The sequence below is a fragment of the Lygodium microphyllum genome, chromosome 1, assembly GCF_053477565.2.
Source record: "Lygodium microphyllum isolate KBCC chromosome 1, Lygodium_microphyllum_v1.1.10, whole genome shotgun sequence".
In the NCBI taxonomy this organism is placed as follows: domain Eukaryota; kingdom Viridiplantae; phylum Streptophyta; class Polypodiopsida; order Schizaeales; family Lygodiaceae; genus Lygodium; species Lygodium microphyllum.
In genome coordinates this window covers 179,443,851-179,466,099 of record NC_141135.1, presented here as the reverse complement: position 1 = coordinate 179,466,099, position 22,249 = coordinate 179,443,851, and positions in this window count along the sequence as shown.

Below are 22,249 nucleotides of genomic sequence, written 5' to 3'. Positions count from 1 at the left end.
TTGTCTTGTTTGGAGAGCAAATCAAGTTAATTGCCCTTGTCAGCCTTCTATAACCACGTGCCCTACCTTTAGTCAAGGGGTCCCCCCCCCATCGCCCCCTCCCCTACCCAAGCTTATTTTGAGCTAGTAAACTTCAAGCAAAGGAAAATCCCATATTGCAGGATTTTAGGAAGATTCTTCATTGCATTCTTGATCTCCTCCATTCTAGAGTACGATCATGAAGAGTGTATAAATAAGACTCCATCCTAGGAAAATAATGCAACCCTTTCATCCAGTAGGTCCTCTTCTTCAAGCATCACTCCTCCTCTCCCTGATGAAACTTCTACCTCCCTCAAAGTATTAAGCCCTGCCACAATGCAAGTAACTCGTTCAAAATAGAGCTATTACAAAAATTTGTGTGTCTAGTAGGTAGCATCACCTATAAAAGATCTTGGCTTGCTCTACAATCAAGATGCTTTGCCCTCTCTTTGCTCTAATTGTGGGTCACTACATTGAATTTAGTTTCATGTTACAAATCCATAGCTCAGTTGCTTGGATTCATGCCCAAAATACCAACCAAAATCCTTCGCTCAAAGTATTGAGGCTTGCCACAATGCAAGTAACTCGTTCAAAAGAGGAGTTATTACACACATTTGTGTGTCTTGTAGGTAGCATCACCTATAAAAGATCTTGGCTTGCTCTACAGTCAAGTTGCTCTACCCTCTCTTTGCTCTAATTGTGGGTCACTACATTGAATTTTGTCTCTTGCTACAAATCCACAGCTCAACTGCTTGGATTCATGCCCAAAATACTAACCAAAATCCTTCAATTATTTCACATGGAAGCTACCACAAGGTCTACAATGGAAAAAATATTTTCATGGATGCACACGCCTTGAGAAGAGTTCTAGCCCTCTAGTCACGTGTCAAAAATTTGTGACTTTTTGTGTCGTGATTCCTCACTTTTCTAAACCTGCTTGCCCACCTTTCAATGAAAAAATCTATGTGAGTCTCTTTGCTTTGCTTGCATGCTCCTCTCATAGTAAAGGAATAGCCCTATGACTTTGCTAATAGACTTCTTCATTGTCTTCATCACACTCATGCTTCTTCTGCTATGTTTGCCCTCAATTTCATTAGGTCTACCCTCACTTATACGGTTGTTGTAAGTTTAATGCTCTTTCATTCTAAACTCACCATAGCCTATGTGATTGTAGGTGTATAGAGTTCTCCCAAGGAAGCCTATGGCCACATAATGCAATGCAAGACTCCCTCACAATAAAAAATAGGTAGACCTTTCTTTAGTATTAGGTCTTGGTCTTTATAGTGGAAACCCTCCATTGATAGCAACAAGCTATATGATCCCTACTATCAAATGTAGTTGCCTTTCACACTAAATGGCAACTTGATAGCTTTGATCTTTGATGAACAAGAGTGAGATCAGGACTTAAACACCCAAAAATTTTGGAATAAGTGTTGAATGATGCAAATTTAAAGCGAAATTCAAAGACTGATGAAAGAAGAAGACACGAATCCGACAATTTTAAGTTGTCGTGGAAGTGGGGAATTCACTCAGGAATTCAATTTACTTCAAAAGTTGACTTTCATAGTGTTTGTAAAATTTTCATAAAGTTTTTGAATCTCAGAACTAAGAAGAACAAGTTTTCGACCATTCATGAATTCAAGTTGGATGCACATATATTTTGGGATCACAAATAGGATGCCGGAGGTGAGAGAAGCGAGAGGCTAGAAGGGTCCAATAGTGGTCCTCAGATATGAAGAGTCATGGGCCTTTGGGAGCCCTTACCCAAAATTTATGTGTGAGGGGGGAGGGGAAAATTTTTCCATGAAAAAAAAAGGAGAGTGCCATGGCAACATGCAACATGTGGAGTAGTGGGGCCATTTGGGGCTAACTAGATTTGAAGATGCCGACAAAATTCTTGAAATTTTCACTTTGCATCACTTTCCTCCACATGAAGAATGGGTGCCCGATTAAAGAGAATAGAAACTAGTATTTCTCTCTCCTCCCTCTCTCTCCTCCAAGAGGCAATTCATGCAAGTAAAAAGAAAGATAAGAATGGGATGAAGGATGCTTGTCTGCAGCATGTACCAGATTGTTGCAAGATACTGAGAATTGATTATCCATGCTATCTAGAGACTGATGGTGCATTTGATGGCAGTTCCCACATTTAATTTTCATATCCCAAAACACACAATTTAACGATGTGTCTATTTTATGAAGAAAATTTGGTTGTTTTTGACTGTTTACAATCCAAATGAAGTTCATATGGAATGAAAATTTGTATGAAGCTTTTTTGACATGTCTTTGAGGGCTACAAGTGATAATACATAGAACCTATAACTAAATATGGTCGTTATTAATAATTAAAATCCTAAAATACAAATTTTAAGAAAAAAAAGGGTGTTTTTTGTTTCATGGGGTACTGTAGTATACATGGAGTCTGTATTTCTCCTGTTTGGCCATGCATATAGTGCATGGTCGGATTGATGAGTTACATAGAAGAGATACTGATTGGGTAGCTTTTAAGAAAGCTTTGAGAGAAGCGTTTTTCTTGGAAGATACATTATTGGTAACTAAAAAGACATTTACAGATTGGATTGAAAAGAACAATAAAGGGTTGGCTACTACAACTTTGCTCTGTGAGTTTGAAAGTCGGTATGTGCAGTTGAATTCTGATGAGCAGCAATAATTAGACAGTCAAAAAATTGATTTTTTTTAAAGGCTCCAGATCTTGTTTTGCAAGAGAAATTGATTGATTGTTTAGAATATGCCTCTCTGAAACAAAGCTGAAATCACATTGGGCTAATGTATTTGAGGTAGTGCATATCTTGGTAAAGAGAGAGCGGATGAAATTACGATGGGGTACATGCACCACACCTTCCAGTGCTTAGAAGGGGGACTGAAATTGTAGCCAAGGTGCATGTCGTTATGGCAGAACAACCGACTATACCTATTTGTACAACTCTTAACGGTGATGCTCTGGATGAATAATCAAGGGCATGTGTGATTTGAGGCAAAATTCAATAGAAATCAATGCAAAGGTTGAAAAATTGGATATCAAGGTAGAAGAGAAGGGTCAGGCAATAGCCCAAAGGCCGTATAGAGAAGGATACAAGAGGAGATACATTTGGTATGACAATTTATAGCATTAAAAGAAAGATTGTATAGCCTACCGTCAAGCAATAGTGAAGAGGTTAGTCTTTTGGAAAGATGGCCAAATACATGCAACACAAATTGGACTTCCAATAGGGCCAAATTTTGGAAAAGGTCACATGCAAAAGAAGTTGGAAGAGATGGTAACAAGGACAACATTTGTTGCCATTGATGAAACCACATATGGGTTGAGAATTGAAATGACCAAAGAATCTCGTAAAGGAGGCATGGCTAGAGCAAAATCTCATGTTTGGATACAAGCAGTAGATTGCATGTAAAAGGGCAAGACAACAATCAATGAATTGGCTGATGCAAGTCACAGTATATGAGGAAGAACAGGATGGAGTGCACTAGTGGATTCATTTTCAACTTATGCTTATTTGGCTGAGGTTCGTAATCAAGAAGCTCTTGTGGAAGAAAAGAGAAGAAGAGATGAGGACACTACTGGTCCTTTCTCTTTAGACCCATCTAAATCCATAGCACGAAGTAAAATGAAGCAGCAGAAAGAGGCTGAAAAAGTTATACTTGAATATGTTATGGAGGATGCATCTCAAGAGAAGAAGCAAGAAGGGAAGAAAAGGGGCAAGCAGCCCGGTTATAGGTTACAATCGGATCTTGAGACTGCCACAAACCTTTAAAAGGTCTTGGAAGATCGCATACTTGTCACTAGAGTGGAATTCACACTTGGCAAGGTTCTTGAAATTGTGAAGCATGAATTTCATGATGCAATCATTGATATGATGAAATAAAAAAGATAGTTTGATGGTGAACTTTTGCAAGCATTGATGCAGGTTAACAAAGACATAGAGAAAGAACATCAGAGGGAATATGATGATGCATGTAATGCTGATGTTGAAGATGGGTTAAATGAGAGTGTAGACATCAAGCTTATCATTGAAATTGGTCTGATGGACTACAATAAGCATAGAGAGAAGGCTATGTATAATGGGGATTTCCATCAACAAATACATGAAGAAGAAGATGCTCATTTATTCCTAGCACTCATTATTCACGAATGCATTGGGATCGTTCTACAATAGAGAATTGTTAAAGTGGGAGAAAGAGAGATGCCTTACATAGCTCTCTTGGATCCTGGTTCCAAAATCAATGTTATGGCACGCAGCTTGTATGAGAATGGAGGTTGGCCGATTGATGTAGATCCATGATGGTGCATGCACGCAGCAAACAATTCATCAGGGGATCTTTATGCAACTTGTCCGAATGTACCCATGACTATTGGAGATGTTAGGGATGAATATTACTTTTTTGTACAAGATTCATGTGGTTATTCGATGATTTTGGCGAAGCCCTATATTCTAGAATCAAGGTTGGAAATTGAGGAGTGGATTTTTGCCCAAGAAAAGTACTAAAAATCTACCAAAAATTTTGAATTTCAAGGAAAAATTGGATTTCATCGAAGGTGGCAGAGGCAATTGGGTCGATTTTAAACGACAAGCAACAGATAGGTTTCAAAACTGCTTTAAAGACCCACCAAGCGACGGTTGGAAAATTTTCATAAATTTTCAAAGTGTAAAATGGGACTTCTGGAAGTGGCCGACAGTGGGGGATTTTGAGTTGATGAGGCAAGAATTGCCAGCTCATCAATCGGACACCAGACGTGGAAATGGTAGTGCCTGAGACCAAGATTAAAAGGAGCCTATGTAAATGGGACTTAAATGGTAGAGGGGGTGTGACCCTTGGGGCCTCCACCCCCCAAATTTTCACGTGAAGGTTGGGGGGGGCATTTGTTTTTACGCCACAAAAAGAAAAATGGATGCCATGGCGACAAGCAACGTGTGGAGATGGAGGGGCTATGGGGGGCTGAAAGTAACCCCCAATAAGACTACATCAATGATATTCTAACTTCCTTTGCTCTCTATCGCCTCGCTCCATGGGCAACATGGTTGCCTAGATGGACTGATCCAGATCTAGTCTTTCTCTCTCCTCCCTCTCTCTCTTCCAAATGGCAATTCATGTGGGAGAAATCAAGAAGAAGAGGGGTTGAAGAATGTGTCCAGCGGTGATTCGATCGTTCCAAGATTAAGAGGAGGCTAAGGGAAGGTGTTCAGCACTGAGGAACAATCAACAGTCGGTCCATTGGCAGTCCGTATTAATTATCAAAAAACCCGCAACACGCGCATAAGCGGTATGCCTAATTTTTACAAAGGAATTTTACTTCTTTTTTATGTTTGATGGTCTAAATGAAATTCATATGGAACAAAAAAAAAATTGAATCTTGTTTGCATCATGATTGAGGGCTGCATTTTTAAAAGAATATAGTAAAAAAATGATAAATAGTAGCAATAATTAAATTGCAAACCGAAAAGTGCATTTTTAGAGTAAAAATGAAGATTTTGTTGGTTTCGAGTGGGTAAAAGAGTTGCACATGAAATGAAATTTTGATAAAAAACATCTTTCAAGTTTCAAAATTAGTCAAAAATCTTAGATTAGAAAGTAACCTATTTTTATGAATAAATAAATAATGAAAAATAGAAAAAATGAGTTAAAATTGAATTTTGTGCTTTAAAAATTAAGAAAAAATATGATTAGTGTTCATGAATGTTTGGCAAGGTTGAGGCATGAGGTATAGCCTCAACTGATCCTTTTTTAATGTTTTAGTGTGTTTTTATTGCTTTATACATTGAAAGCGACAAAAAAATAAAACCCTACACTTATGCAACAATGCAATATATAACAGGTAGGGGAAAAGAAGGATTGTGGAAGCCTTTAAGTGCTGAAAATGAAGAAAATTCTAATCTTTAATTTGTGCACGCCATATAGGACAATTGATTACTTAAGTTAGAGAGATCAGTAGCACGATTAAGTTTGGTGCTAGTCTCTAGCAATGCAGCAACAACACATAGATTGAGAATCATTGAACGGTTGATTTTACAGTACTCCACTTTGTTGATTTGTTTTAGAATAAAAGGTTTGTGTGCAATAGGCATCCACATTTTCATTTTTTATGCCACATGGTATTAAGTCCTGAATGCACAACACCTATATGCCAAACATTGACCAACGTTGAGAGTGTGAGGAAGTCCTTGCTATAGATTAGATGAGTGGCTCCTTGGGGTAACTTTAGTGGGAAAACATCAACTCTTGGATTGTTCAATATAACAAAGAGCGGAGCTTGTACATTTTTTCTTTATGTTGGAGCAGCGTAGCAAGAGGCCAATCCCTGAGATGTAGGAGAGTTGCAATGAGGCCACGATGTTTCAATCGAGAGGTTGCCTCCTATGTGCATATTATATCAATATGTATGGGATCTCCCTCTGAGGAGTAGGGGAAGGCAAACATTGGACTGTGTCCTATTACAAACACACAATCGATATTAGAGTTTAGTGTAGTGTGAGCCTTAGACGCTCTTAGCCTCGAGGCCATGTGGGATGCCTTGTGTGTCTTAGAGGTCTAGCTAGTGCTAGAGAGCCAGTGTCGGGCCCATTTTTGGTCCCAATAGGTGGTGCATTTGTCGAGAGCCACCTATAAGTAGTAGCGGTTTCTGAATCTTAGTCGTATGAGGGACCTATTAGCTTTATTCTATAGTTGATAGCAGCCTTGAAGCTGTGGATGCTAAAATAGGCTAATTAAAGTTTCAGCCATGAGCATGAAAATGAATTGGTAGAAAGGGATGGTAGGGAAAATATTAACCTCCCTACACCAATCAAGGGGGAAATGGAAGAGGTTGGAGACCCTACGACACTAGAGTTAAGTCATGATTATGAAAATTTTAATGACCCAATGCTAGTCCCAAGAGAGAGCACTAAATGCCCTCCTCCTTATAGGGGTCTCCTAGTATTTCATGGGCTGGTAAATGAGGGCCCTATGTTGCACTCAAAGGAATACAACCTAACTTGCCTTGCAAGCGGGTATGATGATATACATTGGATGCTCATATTCTAAAGTACCTTGAAGGGAGAAGCTATAAAGGTCTATTGGAGCCTCCCAAGAGGGTCGATTAGATCATTTCAGGAGATGTAAGATAAATTTTTAGATGAATATGAAAAGAAGGTCCCTATGACCCAAGTCTTAGGGCAGCTTATGCAGATAAGACAAGAGTCTTACCCTTCTGCTAAAGAATATGTTGGAGCCTTTGACGATATCCCAAGACTTTGGCCAAGAAGAGCTACTATGTTGCCTAAGGATATGCTATGTGAGCTCTTTATGAGTAGCTTAAAGATTAATATGCAAATCCAAGTGAGGATGCGAGATCCTTAGTCATTAAATGAGGCCAAGATGCACGCAATTGACTATGAGTAGTATATTCGAAGATGTTGGGAAAACTTTTGAAGTCTCCTCCGCTCATTCCGACTACATCCACAAGTACAAAGTGGCAATCGGATGAGTAGTGATAATATGCCTCTTGGGGATAAAAAGATTCCACACCCAGCAAGTCCCATCAAGGCCTGCAATAGTTTCACAAGAGGTAGATGCGATGGTGGTATTAATAGGACAATCTGGCCTATGAGTATGGATAAGCATGCTATGAGTGGTCCTAGTTGTATTGCTAGTAAGGCTCTTGAGAAGCCTTTTCAATTCATGGATGAATCATGCTTTCAAGTAGATGCTATTCCTTTTAGTAAAAGCATGGTTCCTATGGCTAAGCAGTTGTAGAGTGGATAAAGGAAAGGGAAGACATCTCACATGAAGAAGATGTACCATGCCCAAGGTCCACCTATGCTGACTAGAAGCCCTAAGGATGTGAGGCCATTTGGCTATAGTCCTCTTTGAGTCCATTAGACCAATGTGGAAAAATGAGGCAGTATAAGGATATAAAAAGGAAAATGATATGGATTTGGAGACCCAAAATTTCTAAATGTGTGGTTGGTGTGCCAGATGAAAGGCTAGGGATTCCATGTGGATATCCCTTGACGATTTTCCAAATGGATGAGATCAATGGCTAGAATGACACATCTTACAATATGCACATCCCTAAATTGCATCTAGGTGATAGGCCTAGGGTTGAAGTTCTACTTAGTTTGAGTTGCAACATTGACCTATACCAAAATCCAAACAGGGAAGGTTCGAATGAGTACAAAGTTATGATTCATGAGCCCAATCAAGTCATTCATTTAGCTCATAGTACCCAAGAATACATGGCCCTTATTTCTAAAGATATCAGTAGAAAGCATTGGGCTAGTGGATCTGAAAAAACCCAAGATCAAGCTTTTAGCTAACTCACATGAGTAGCATGAGGCTAGTTCTCATATTTTATGTTATCTTTGGTATCTTGGTTAGTTTGATAGGATGTGGTGTATATGCCAAGAATACCATGTATTTCATGGATTAGAATTACCTATCCATTTTATGCCAAGAGGGCCATTTGTTTGTTTAGTGCAGGTGCGGTTAACGTTTTTTGTTTTAGTGTTGTGCTAGAAAGATTACATGGATCCTTGGCGGGAGACTTTGCTGCATCGACGCTTCTCATGGACCAATCCATGTGATATCTTTCCTTTATGAGTACCTTGCTTGTGAGGGATTTCTTTTCTTGTTGGGGACTAGCAATCAAGGCATGAAGTCCCAGGTATAGGTTAGTATGGTTGTGGGAGGTCTGAGCAATTGTTGCCTTCTGCAAAGGCATTGTCAAGCATTGAAATACCTATTTTAGAAGGCAATCCTAGTGACCTTGTTTCACTGACCTGCTAGGTGACCGTTCTAGGAGTTTCTGCTAGTTGTGAGGCAGTTAAAAGAGTCTGCCAGATTAAATATAGGCAAAGAAGTAAAATCCTGCATAGCTAAAGGATAAAAGGAGTGTAAAAAGGGGTTCTAACCCTTATGAAAATAGAAAAGGAAAGAAAGAAAAATCATTGAGAAGTTGTTCAGCGCCTTGCAAAGGCCTAGTACGTTTCTGCAGATGAGACAAGACCCTGGGTCGATTCCTTGTCTTGCTAGGTGTGGCAACTAGCTGAAAAAAAAAACATAAAAAAAGGTTGGAGCAAAAATAAAAGTGAGTGTCAAAAAAGGATTAAGTGTCCCCTTGCGAGGGCTTGGTACATTCTTGGGTACTAAGAAAGGACCTAAGGCTGATGCCATGTTCTCCTTGGGTCACTACGCTTAGCTCCCTCCTTTTTACACACCCGAGTATAGAAAAAATAAAGCCTAAAAGAGAAATGTACTTAACGATAATATTTCTTGATCAGGCTATAGGAGTCATCGCCTAGGAGGAGCTCCTAGTTGAGTTGTCCTCAGTTAGGAAGGTAGTTCAGACCACCACTTAGGATGACCTCTTTGATAGTTCTTTTTAGCTTGGCTATGCTGGAGTAGTGGGTTAGTGACTAGCTTTGGGCTTTCTATCAGATTATTCTAGGACTACTCCTCGTGGATTCCATGCCTTGGTTTTGACAGGGGGTAGGGAAAGATGTGTGATGTGTTTTGTTGTGTATTTTCTTTATCAGCTTGATGATTTTCATGATTATGCATGTGTAGATTTGTTCATGGGATTCCACGAGTTGAGTTGCCCTATCACGTGGTTGCCAATGAGTGGTGGATTTCTTCCCCAGAAATTTGGATTCCGTCAAAGGTGATAGAGGCAATTGGGTCGATTTTAAGCAGCAACATACAGGTTTCAAAACTACTTTCAAGATCAACCAAGCAATGGTTGGGGAATTTTCATAATTTTTTAGAGTGTCAGATGGGACTTATGGAAGTGGTCACTAGTGGGGGACTTTGACTCGGTCAGGCAGGAATTTTCAGCTCATCAATTGGACGCGGAACGCAAAAATGGTAGTGCCCGAGGCCAAGATCAAAAGGAGGCAATGTAAATGAGACTTAAATGGTAGAGGAGGTGTGACCCTTGGTGCCTCCACCCCCGAAATTTTTGTGTGAAGGGGGGGATCTTTTTTTTATGCCACGAAAAGAAAAATGGATGCCATGGTGACAGGTGACGTGTGGGGATGGAAGGGCTAAACATTTGCATTCCCCTACTCCTCAGCGGGAGATCCCATAAACATTGGTATAATATACCACACATCTCATACGTAGGAGGCAACCTCTCGGTTGAAACACCATGGCCTCATTGCAGCTCTCCTACATCTTGGGGATTGGCCCCTTGATGCGCTACTCCAACATAAAGAACAAACGTACAAGCTCCACTCTTTTGTATATTGAATGATCAAAGAGTTGATGTTTCCTCTCTCAACTTACCCCAAGGAGCCGCTCATCTAATCTATAGCAATGACTTCCTCACACTCTCAGTGTTGGTCAATGTTTGGCATATAGGTGCTGTGCACCCAGGATTTAATACTATGTGGCATTCAAAATGCAAATGTGGATGCCTATTGCACAGAAAAAATTTATTCTAAAACAAATCAGTAAAGTGGAGTAATGTAAAATCAAGCCTTCATTGATTCTCAATCTATGCATTGTTGCTGCGTTGCTAGATACTAGCACCACACTTAACCGTGCTACTAGTGTCTTTAACTTAAGTAATCAATTGTCCCATATGATGTGCACAAACAAAAGATTAGACTTTTCTTCATTTTCAACACTTAAAGACTTCCACAACCCCTCTTTTCCCCCTACCTATTATGTATTACATCGTTGCATAAGTGTAGGGTTTTATTTTTCTGTCACTTTCAATGTATAAAGTAATAAAAACACACTAAAACATAAAAACAAGGATGATATAAGGATTTACCTCATAACTCAACCTTGCCAAATATTCATGAACATTAATCATATTTTTCCTTAATTTTTAAAGCACAAAAACCCATTTTTAACACATTTTTTCTATTTTTTTCTTATTTATTTATTCATAAAAATAGGTTATTTGCTGATCTAAGATTATTGAGTGATTATGATATGTGAAAGATGTTTTTATAAGAATTTCATTCCATGTGCATCTCTTTTACCCACCTAAAACCAACAAAATCTTCATTTTTACTCTCAAAATGCGCTTTTCGATTTGCAATTTAATTATTGCAACTATTTATCATTTTATTTCTGTATTTTTTTAAAGATGCAGCCCTCAATCATGATGCAAACAAGATTCAAGAAAATTTTCATTCCATATGAATTTCATTTAGACCATCAAACATAAAAAAGAAGTAAATTTCCTTTGTAAAAATGAGGCATACCACTTATGCGTGTGTTGCGGGTTTTTTTATAATTAATACGGACTGCCAATGGACTGAGTGATGATTTTTCCTCAATGCTAAACACCTTCCCTTAGCCTCCTCTTGATCGGGGATCACTACTGGACAAGTACCCTTCAACCCCTCTTCTTCTTGATTTCTCCCACATGAATTGCCATTTGGAAGAGAGAGAGGGAGGAGAGAGAAAGAATAAATCTTGATCACCCCATCTGGGCAGCCATCTTGCACATAAAGCCAGGCAATAGACAGCAAAGGAAGTCAGAAGATCATCAATGTAGTCTTATTGGGGGGTACTTTCAGCCCCTCCATCTGCAAACGTCGCTTGTTGCTATGGCATCCATTTTTCTTTTTGTGGCATAAAAACAAACCCCCCCCCCCCTCCCCCCGCCCCCCACCTTCATGTGAAAATTTGGGGGGTGGAGGCCCCAAGGGTCACACCCCCTTTACAATTTAAGTCCCATTTACATAGCCTCCTTTTGATCTTGGCCTCGAGTACTACCATTCTGCATTTGGCATCCGATTGATGAGCTGGCAATTCTTGCCTCATCGACTCGAAGTCCCCCACTATCGGCCACTTTCAAAAGTCCCATTTGACACTTTGAAAAGTTATGAAAATTTCCCAACTATCGCTTGGTGGGTCTTTAAAGCAGTTTTGAAACCTGTCTATTGCTTGTAGTTTAAAATCGACCCAATTGCCTCTGCCGCCTTTTATGAAATCCAATTTTCCCTTGAAATTCTGATTTTTGGCAAATTTTGAGTACTTTTCTAGGGCAAAAATCCACTCCTCAATTTCCAACCTTGATTCTAGAATATAGGACTTCCCCAAAATCACCAGATAACCACATGAATCTTGTACAAAAAAGTAATATTCATCCCTAACATCTCCAATAGTCATTGGTACATTCGGACAAGTTGCATAAAGATCCCGTAATGAATTGTTTATTGCCTGCATGTGCCATCTTGGATCTACATCAATCCGCCAACCTCCATTCTCAAACAAGATGCGTGCCATAACATTGATTTTGGAACCATGATCCAAGAGAGCTATGTAAGGCATCTCTCTTTCTCCCACTTTAACAATTCTCTATTGTAGAATGATCCCAATGCGTTCATGAATAATGACTACTTGGAATACATGAGCATCTTCTTCTTCATGTACTTGTTGATGGAAATCCTCATTATACATAGCCTTCTCTCTATGCTTATTGTAGTCCATCAGACCAATTTCAACCATAAGCTTGATGTCTACACTCCCATTTAACCCATTTTCAACATCAGCATTACATGCATAATCATATTCCCTTTGAAGTTCTTTCTCTATGTCTTTGTTAGGTTGCATCAATGCTTGCAAAACTTCGCCATCAAAACTCTCTTTTTTGTTTCATCATATCAATGATTGCATCAAGAAATTCATGCTTCATGATTCCAGGAACTTTGCCAAGTGTGAATTCCACTCTAGTGACAAGTATGCGATCTTCTAGGACCTTTTTAAGGCTTGTGGCAATCTCAAGATCCAATTGTAACCTGTAATCGAGTTGCTTGCCCCTTTTCTTCCCTTCTTGTTTCTTCTCTTGAGATGCATCCTCCATAACATATTCAGGTACAGCTTTTTTAGCCTCTTTTTGCTGCTTCATTTTAGTTCGTGTTATGCATTTAGATGGGCCTAAAGAGCAAGGACCATCAACATCCTCATCTCTTCTTCTCTTTTCTTCCACAAGAGCTTCTTGATTACGAACCTCAACCAAATAAGCATAGGCTGAAAATGAATCCACTAGTGCACTCCATCGTGTTCTTCCTCATATACTGTGACTTGCATCAACCAATCTATCCTTTGTTGTCTTGCTCTTTTCCATGCAATCTAATGCTTACATCCAAACACGAGATTTTGCTTTAGCCACGCCTCCTTTACGAGATTCTTTGGTCCTTTCAATTCTCAACCCATATTTGGTTCCATCTATGGCAAAAAATGTTGTCCTTGTTACCATCTCTTCCAACTTGTTTTGCATGCCACCATTTCCAAAATTTGGTTCTCTTGGAAGTCCAATTTCTATTGCACGTATTTGGCCATCTTTCCAAAAGACTAACCTTTTCACTTCCACTTCACGGTAGGCTATACAGTCTTGCTTTTCATGCTATAAATTTTCATACCAAATGTATCTCCTCTTATATCCTTCTCTATACGGCCTTTGGGCTATTGCTTGACCCTTCTCTTCTACCTTGATACCCAATTTTTCAACCTTTGCATTGATTTTTGTTGAATTTTGCCTCAAATCACACATGCCCTTGATTAATTCATCCACAACATCACCTTTAAGAGCTGTACAAATAGGTATAGGCAGTTGTTCTACCATAACAACATGCACCTTGGCTACAATTTCAATCCCCCTTCTGAGCACTCACAGGTGTGGTGCATGTACCCCATCTTAATTTCATCCGCTCTCTCTTTACCAACATATGCACTGCCTCAAATACATTAGCCCAATCTGATTTCAGCTTTGTTTCTCTTGCAAAACAAAATCCGTAGCCTTAAAAAACAAATCAATTTTTTGACTCTCTAATTATTGATGCTCATCAGCATCTGACTGTGAATATCGACTTTCAAATTCATAGAGTAAAATTGTAGTAGTCAACCCTTTATTGGTCTTTTCAATCTAATCTGTAAATGTCTTTTTAGTTACCAATAATGTATCTTCCAAGAAAAACTCTTCTCTCAAAGCTTTCTTAAAAGCTACCCAATCAGTATCTCTTCTATGTAACTCATCAATCCGATCATGCACTGCATGCAAGGCCAATCAGGAGAAATACGGACTCCATGCATACTACGGTACCCCATGAAACAAAAAAAACCCTATTTTTTCTTAAAATTTATATTTTAGGATTTTAATTATTAATAATGACCATATTTAGTTATAGGCTCTATGTATTATCACTTGCAGCCCTCAAAGACATGTCAAAAAAGCTTCATACAAATTTTCATTCCATATGAACTTCATTTGGATCGTAAACGGTCAGAAACAAGCAAATTTTCTTCATAAAATAGACATGTCGTTAAATTGTGTGTTTTGGGATATGAAAATTAAATGTGTGAACTGCCATCAAATGCACGGTCAGTCTCTACATAGCATGGATCATCAATTCTTAGTATCTTGCAACAATCTTGTACATGTTGTGAACAAGCATCCTTCATCCCATTCTTATCTTTCTTTTTACCTGCATGAATTGCCTCTTGGAGGAGAGGGAGGGAGGAGAGAGAAATATTGATTTCTATTCTCTTTAATCGGGCACCCATTCTTCATGGGAGGCAAGTGATGCAAAATGAAAAATTCAAGAATTTTGTCAGCATCTTCAAATATAGTAAGCCCCAAATGGCCCTACTACTCCACATGTTGCATGTTGCCATGGTGCCCTCCTCCTTTTCTTTTTGTGGAAAAAATTGCCCCTCCCCCCTGACACAAAAAAATTGGGGTAAGGTCTCTCAAAGGCCCATGACTCTTCATATATGAGGACCACTATTAGACCCTTCCAGCCTCTCACTTCTCCCCACTCCGGCATCCTATTCGTGATCCCAAAATATATGTGCATCCAACTTGAATTCATGAATGGTCAAAAACTAGTTCTTCTTAGTTCTGACACTCAAAAATTTTATGAAATTTTTACAAACACTATGAAAGTCAACTTTTGAAGTAAATTGAATTTGTTAGTGAAATCTCGACTTCTAGGACAACTTAAAATTGTCAGATCCGTGTCTTTTGCTTTTGTCAATCTTTGAATTTCACTTTAAATTTGCATCATTCAACACTTATTCCAAATTTTTTGGGTGTTTAAGTCCCGATCTCACTCTTGTTCATCAAAGATCAAAGATGTCAAGTTGCCATTTAGTGTGAAAGGCAACTACATCTGATAGTAGGGATCATATAGCTTGTTACTATCAATGGACGGTTTCCACTATAAAGACCAAGACCTAATACTGAAGAAAGGTTTGCCTATTTTTTATTGTAAGGGGGTCTTGCATTGCATTATGTGGCCATAGGCTTCCTTCCGAGAACTCTATGCACCTACAATCACATAGGCTATGGTGAGTTTAGAATGAAAGAGCATTAAACTTACAAGAACCATATAAGTGAGGGTAGACCTAATGAAATTGAGGGCAAACATAGTAGAAGAAGCCTGAGTGCGATGAAGACAATGAAGAAGTCTATTAGCAAAGTTATAGGGCTATTCCTTTACTATGAGAAGAGCTTGCAAGCAAAGCAAAGAGACTCACATAGTTTTTTTCGTTGAAAGGTGGGCAAGGAGGTTTAGAAAAGTGAGGAATCACAACACAAAAAGTGACAAATTTTTGACACATGACAATGTTACTCTACTAGAGGGCTAGAACTCTTCTCAAGGCATGTGCATCCATGAAAATATTTTTTCCATTGTAGACCTCCTGGTAACTTCCATGTCAAATAATTGAAGGATTTTGGTTAGTATTTTGGGAATGAATCCAAGTAGCTGAGCTATGGATTTGTAACATGAGATGAAATTCAATGTAGTAGACCACAATTAGAGCAAAGAGAGGGTAGAGCAACTTGACTATAGAGCAAGCCAAGATCTATTATAGGTGATGCTACCTGCTAGACACACAAATTTATGTAATAGCTTTGTTTTGAATGAGTTACTTGCATTCTGGCAAGGCTCAATACTTTGAGCGAGGCAGGACTTTCATCAATGCATACATTAAATATGCATCTACTGGTGATTCCCAACCAGTTATGTTATGAATGACATGCTCTACATGAGACATTTCGCTATCGATAACCTTTCTCTTTTTAGCTGCATGTAAAGCATGTGTCCATATTTCAACCTTTGGACCAACCATCACTTGGCCATGCATTCTATCCAACTGTAGACCAAAACTAGAAGCATATACTGCCGCATAAGCATTTCGGACAACCAAGTCTTCCAAAAACTTTTGCATACCTCCCTTTCCAAAATTCAAAGCAAGAGGCAATCCCATTTCTTGTGCATGTATCTTGCCATCTTTCCAAAAGATGAGATGCCGTGCTAAGGCCTCCTGATAGGAAGCACAATCCTTTCTCTCATGCTACAAACTATCACACCACATACATCTTTTTCTTGGCTTAGAGGTTGCTACCCGTCCCCTTTCCTCTTGTGCTTTTTCATACAATTTTGCAACCTTCAATTGAATATCCCGCATCCCTTTGATCAAATCATGTAAGACATCTTCCCTAACAGAGGGAACAATAGCAGGTATAGCTATAGGGTTACCCACGGAAGTGGGTGGCTTACTCGACACATCAACTATCTTGTATGTAACAGTGGGTAGGCTAGAGACATCAATCTTTCTCTTCTTCTATTCTTCTTTACAAGTGCAGTAACAACTTCCTTGATATGTCTCCACTCTATTTTAAGACTTCTCTCTGTAGTCTAATCCTCCAAAAAATCATCAAGCTTCTCTTGAAGCTCAAGATCAGCTACCTGTAGAAACAATTCAATTTTTTGACTTGCAAGAGCTTGCTGTTCTGCAAGATCCATTGCTCAAATCGACTTTCAAATTCTCTTAACAATTCTGTAGCCACAAGATCCTTATTAGGTTGTAACACCCACTCCTGAAAAGTCTCGTGCATTAAAACTAGTATCCTAAATGTAAAATTCTTCTCTGAGTGTCTTCTTGAAAGCTACCCAGTCAACATCCTGCATGTACGATTCAGTAATTTGCACTTTCAATTCATGTACAGTAACACATACAAAATACCAGCTCCATGCAAGTTGCTCCACTCCAAAGAATTCCATCTTTTGAGCATAGGTATGTATGTACATATGGAGACACATTCCTGCCATTGAATAACTTCATCTCACGCTCAATTGCTTGTAGAGCATTCATCACAACACTTTTGGTTTGTGTAGAAGCCTGCATCACATGTTGTTGTTGTTGTACCTGCATAAGCATCTTCATATTTTGCACCAACTATTGCAAAACATCATTGGAGATTTTGTTCGAAGGTTCTTCCATCTTATCTTTCCTTCTTCTAACGTCCTTTCACGTCGAGTTCACTAATGCTGGAGTGGTTTTTGTCGAAAGGTTGAATCCAATGGGGATTAGAGGTAGAAGAAAGTAGAGATAGGAGATGGAAGAGAAGATAAAGAATACACAAGAGGTAAACACAATAATGACAAAGCATAATGAATCAAATAAATATGTATTGACAGAACCTGAATTCCTTTGTCTGACACTAGTTAGAAGCACTCGCAAGGCATTAGATCTCCTGGAGCTCCCTCCTAGAACAAAAACGTGGATTAGAAATAATAGCTCCTTCTCTACTGCTCGCAACCCAAATCTGATGTCTCCGTTGGCTCTGAAAGGGGGGTAAAACCTCACGACTCTAAGACACCTGGTTATGAATCTCCCAAATCACTCCTTCTTCTTCTTTCCATTCAAAGTGCAGTTTTCAGCCTATCGACAGCGATCGTGACCCGTGCAATTTTGTCCCTCTTTCTTTTTTGTAAAAGATCCAATAACTGGCTGAAAAAGCAACTTTCTTTTTGCATGTCATCCTAATCTAGAAGATTTTTTAACATTTTTATATTTTCACAATAAATAATATAAAAAATAAGCTAGAATTATCTAAAAATCTAGTATTTTTGGATAATCCATACAACGGACACTAGCACTAATGTCTCAGATCATATTGACTCTCTACATTAATAAGAAAGTGAGATGATGATGCACTCCAGAGATTTTCACAGTGTGCTCGCGTAGTGGCACGACACTGAGCCAAAGATTCCTTAGCTCTCGAGTAAAGCCTAGAAAGGTAGAGTCAATGTGGCTCCATGCGCATGAATCTGCTAATATTCATTGGACTCCATTTGTGGATCTATTCTGTGCATGTCACGTTGTCAAGGTCACCATGCCAAACGTACAAAACATGTGATGTATATGGGGGATAAGCAGAAAGTGTCTAAGAACTTTTTGAGGGATGGTTTACTCTTGCAAGTCTTGTTCATACCTATGAGCACCACACTTTGGACATGTCTCCGTAGTCTCGTATTCTCCTTGAAACAATACGCAATCCTTGATACATGCATGGATATTGTTGTAGTCCATACTGCTTTCGTAAAACATGTTGCGCATCATCAAGAGACTCATGCATGGTATATGCAAGTGGTAATATATGAGAATTTAGTAACCTGAAAAGAAATTATAAAACACCTTGAAAAAGTACAATTGCTTTTTATGATGGTGCTAAAAAGAAATCAATGAAGCATACGTAGAATGCACCTAAACAACTTGGTCACACTTGCATCACTGCACCCATATTTTGCTTCCTTAGTTAGGAGTGCAAGCAATGTCTTCAAGTGAGATACTTGGAACCCATCATATAATGGTATGGATGCTTCCTCTCTAAGTGGATCAAATGTCTCAACATCCATGGGCATCAATGCATCGATCATTGCCTCCATCTCAGGCTCCAAGATTGTAGGAAAGTTTGGAAGGTTGCATATCTCCTCTGGTATTGACGGTATAGATTGGGTAGTGCCTTCCAAGTGGTGGATTGGCTCAAGCACTCCATCCATTGCACACCTAAGAACTCTTCTAACTCGCCACAAAGGGTACACTCCTCCTTAGGATGAGATGTCACCTCCATGTAATAAATTTTACGACCACATCCAATGTTTTTGTATATGATATTCAATTAGTTTGCAAATACAATGCATGATTGATATACACTTTTCTTGCCGTTTGCTCAAAATCTGAGATCGCCTGATCAATGATATCTGATTGAAACTCGCTGAAGCATTGTATGTGTTCTATAGACAATCGATGTTTTTGTCTAATTGCCAGCTTACATTGAGAGCAAGGATATGGGACACACTAATTTAGATACGCCTCGCGATCTTGAACATCATGGTTTTCATCATTTTCCATTTGGTCTACGTTACGACAAACAATTTGTTTTTGTTATCATTCTTTTTTTCTTTCTTAAATTTTTTGAGAAGGGATTTCTTCTCTTGTAACTCAATAAAATTAATGTATGTAAAGTCTCCATCCACCTATGGACAGGCCTACAGCATGTAAAGTCTAATATGCTATGCATGGGGGTGAGAGACTAGGTACCCTATGTTAGAGTGTTCCCCGTTCCGTGGTATTACACCAAGCCTTGCTACCTTTTTTTCTTTATGTGCGACTCGATATGCAGAGCATTGGAGGAGGTAGCGCAAAGCATGTCAATAAAACCATCCATTCACCTCCAAGTCCAATCTCTCTTTCACTTTACTGTGCCTAGAGACACAGGCCTTTCGCGCCTTCCCAAAACGTCGAACGCACCTAAGGTACACCCTTAACTATATATATATATATATATATATATATATATATATATCTACTACTACTACTACTAGTACTCGCCTTCCTGAATCGTCGAAAAGAAAAGGAGAAAAAACAAAAACAAACCAAGAGGAAGAAATGCACTCACCGCAAAGGCCCAAGGATGGATTCAATGGCTTCTCTTCACGATGGCAGCTCCTCTTCACCCTTTGTGCAGTTCCTCCTCTTCTTTATGAATGGTGGTCATGGTGGTGAGAAGCTATCCTTCTCCCTCTTTCTCTCTTTCTCTCCCTCTCCCTCCCAAACGCACCATGTAGTTCTCTTTCTCTTTCACTCTTTCACTCTTTTGTGCAAAATTCCACACTTAGGTTTCGGCCCACTTTTTTTTTTCTAAGTACCGTCGCTATTTGCGTAGCAACACCACTAATTTGTATCGAAAATGGCCTTCGCTATTCCCCTATATTCTTGTAGTGATATGCAAAGGGGTGCACTTCATTTGAGGCATTGCATAAGGCTAACAATGTATTGTATTCTCTATTTGTAAGGCTTGTATGATAAGGGGTTTGCTTCAAATTGATGAAGAATGGATAATTTACTTACGAAAGCTATAGTAATGAAAACATACACACAATTAAGAGTTTTATTTGAGTGCATTTGTTCACCTACCTAACTTGATGTACTTTGGGATGAGTGCTTAATACCATTAATAGAGAATATAGTACATTGGTTGCTTCTACAAAATGGACAAAATCTTTATTTATAAGATATATCTGATAATCAAGCCTTGATTTATTGAGTTATCTGTAAGATATAGCTAATAATCAAGCCTTGATCTCTTGAGATAGCAAGCTCAACATGTGTGGACATTGATGATGGACCGCCTTGCTAGATGGGCCCACACATCTACACTTAGCACATCAATGGTCATTATGATCTTCACATGGCCACTTTTATATCACTTATTATATTTAGTTTGTTACACCCACCTAAAATTAGCATTAGATATAGTGCTAGTCGATTAGTATAGTCAGTTATGCACTGGTTGACTTAGTAGATCACTTCTCTTTATGTTATATCTTATCTATACTTCGTATACATTGTATTGTGTGTGGAAGAAGAAGAAAAAATGAGAAATAAAATATTTTTGTATCCATACCTCTTCTTGTGTTCTTGAGTGAGGTTCCTCTTATGTATACAATGTGTGTTTGGCGCAATAGCTCAAGCAAGTCTCCCCATTACATGATTCTTGACATGGGATCAATGCAAAGCCACTAAGAAAGGATAGTTTTGAAGGCTGAAATAAAGGAGGAGAAGTAAGGGATTTAAGCAAGAACTACAAGGATATGGAGGTATAGGGATGACGGTTTCCAACGCAAAATATTGGCGTCGCTATTAGCGTCGCAAATGCGATGCAAATAGCGACGATGCCCAGACGAAAAAAACGCAGGCCAAAACCCGAGTTTGTTATTTTGCACGCATACACAAAAGAGAGAGGAAAAGGAAGAGTGAACATATTGCATTTGAGAGGGAGAGGGAGAGAAAGAGAGAAAGAGGGAGAAGGAAAGCTTCTCACCACCATCGCCACCGCCACCGTTCACGAAGAAGAGGAGGAAGTGTATGGAGGGTGAAGAAGAGCAGCCGAATCCATCTTCAAGCCTTTACGGTGAGTGAATTGTTACTTCTTGCTTTGTTTTTGTGTGTTCTCTTTCTCTTTTACTTGTTTTTGTTAAAATTCATGTGTATTGAGAGAGGGAGAGAAAATGAGAGAGAAAGAGAGAGAGAGAGGGAGGGAGAGAAAATGAGAGAGAAAGAGACGGAGTGGGAGTGGGAGGGAGAGGGAGAGGAAATGAGAGAGGGAAGGAGAGGAAGAGGAAGAGGGAGAGAGAGGGAGAGAAAGAGAGGAAAAAATTAAACATAATAGGGAAAGAGAAAGAGAAGGAGAGGAAGAGGGAGACGGAGGGAGAGGAAGAGAGGGAAACATTAAACATAATAGGGAAAGAGAGAAAGAGAGGGAGAGGCAGAGGGAGGGAGAGGAAATGAGAGAGGGAGAGAAAAGGAAATGAGAGAGAGAGAGGAGAAGAGAAAAGGAAATGAGACATGGAGAGGAGAGAGAAAAAACATTAAACATTGTTGGAAACTGCGAGGAAGACGAGAGACGAAAGGAAGAGAGGAGAGAAGAGAGATATGAACACCGGAAGTGGAACCCTAGAAGTGTGTCAACTGAGCACACATGATATGAATATATAGAGGGGTCCTGGGCGCTATATATGGACAGACTATATATAACTAACACCCCCGCTCAAATAAAACTCCGTTACTATGGATGAAAAAACCCTTGGGGGCTCAAGGGAAAAACCCACAGCTCTATATAGGCCTACTGTTATATTAATATTCAAAATATAAAATTACAAAGTTGAACTTACAAGAGCCTATTCATAGGCATCAAAGGAGCTACATCACTTCTAAATATACAATATGTAAAATAAGGATAAGCGACATCACTACAAAAGATAAAATCTCCAAGAATTTTCTTCAACTAAACTTGGGATGTAAGCAATATATCTGTCACATCAAAACTTAAAGAAAAATGTTATAGTGACATTAGAACAACACAAGGTCTATAGAGACGGTTCGCGACGCCGCTCTATAGACAACATAACACATGTGGGGCCCAGAA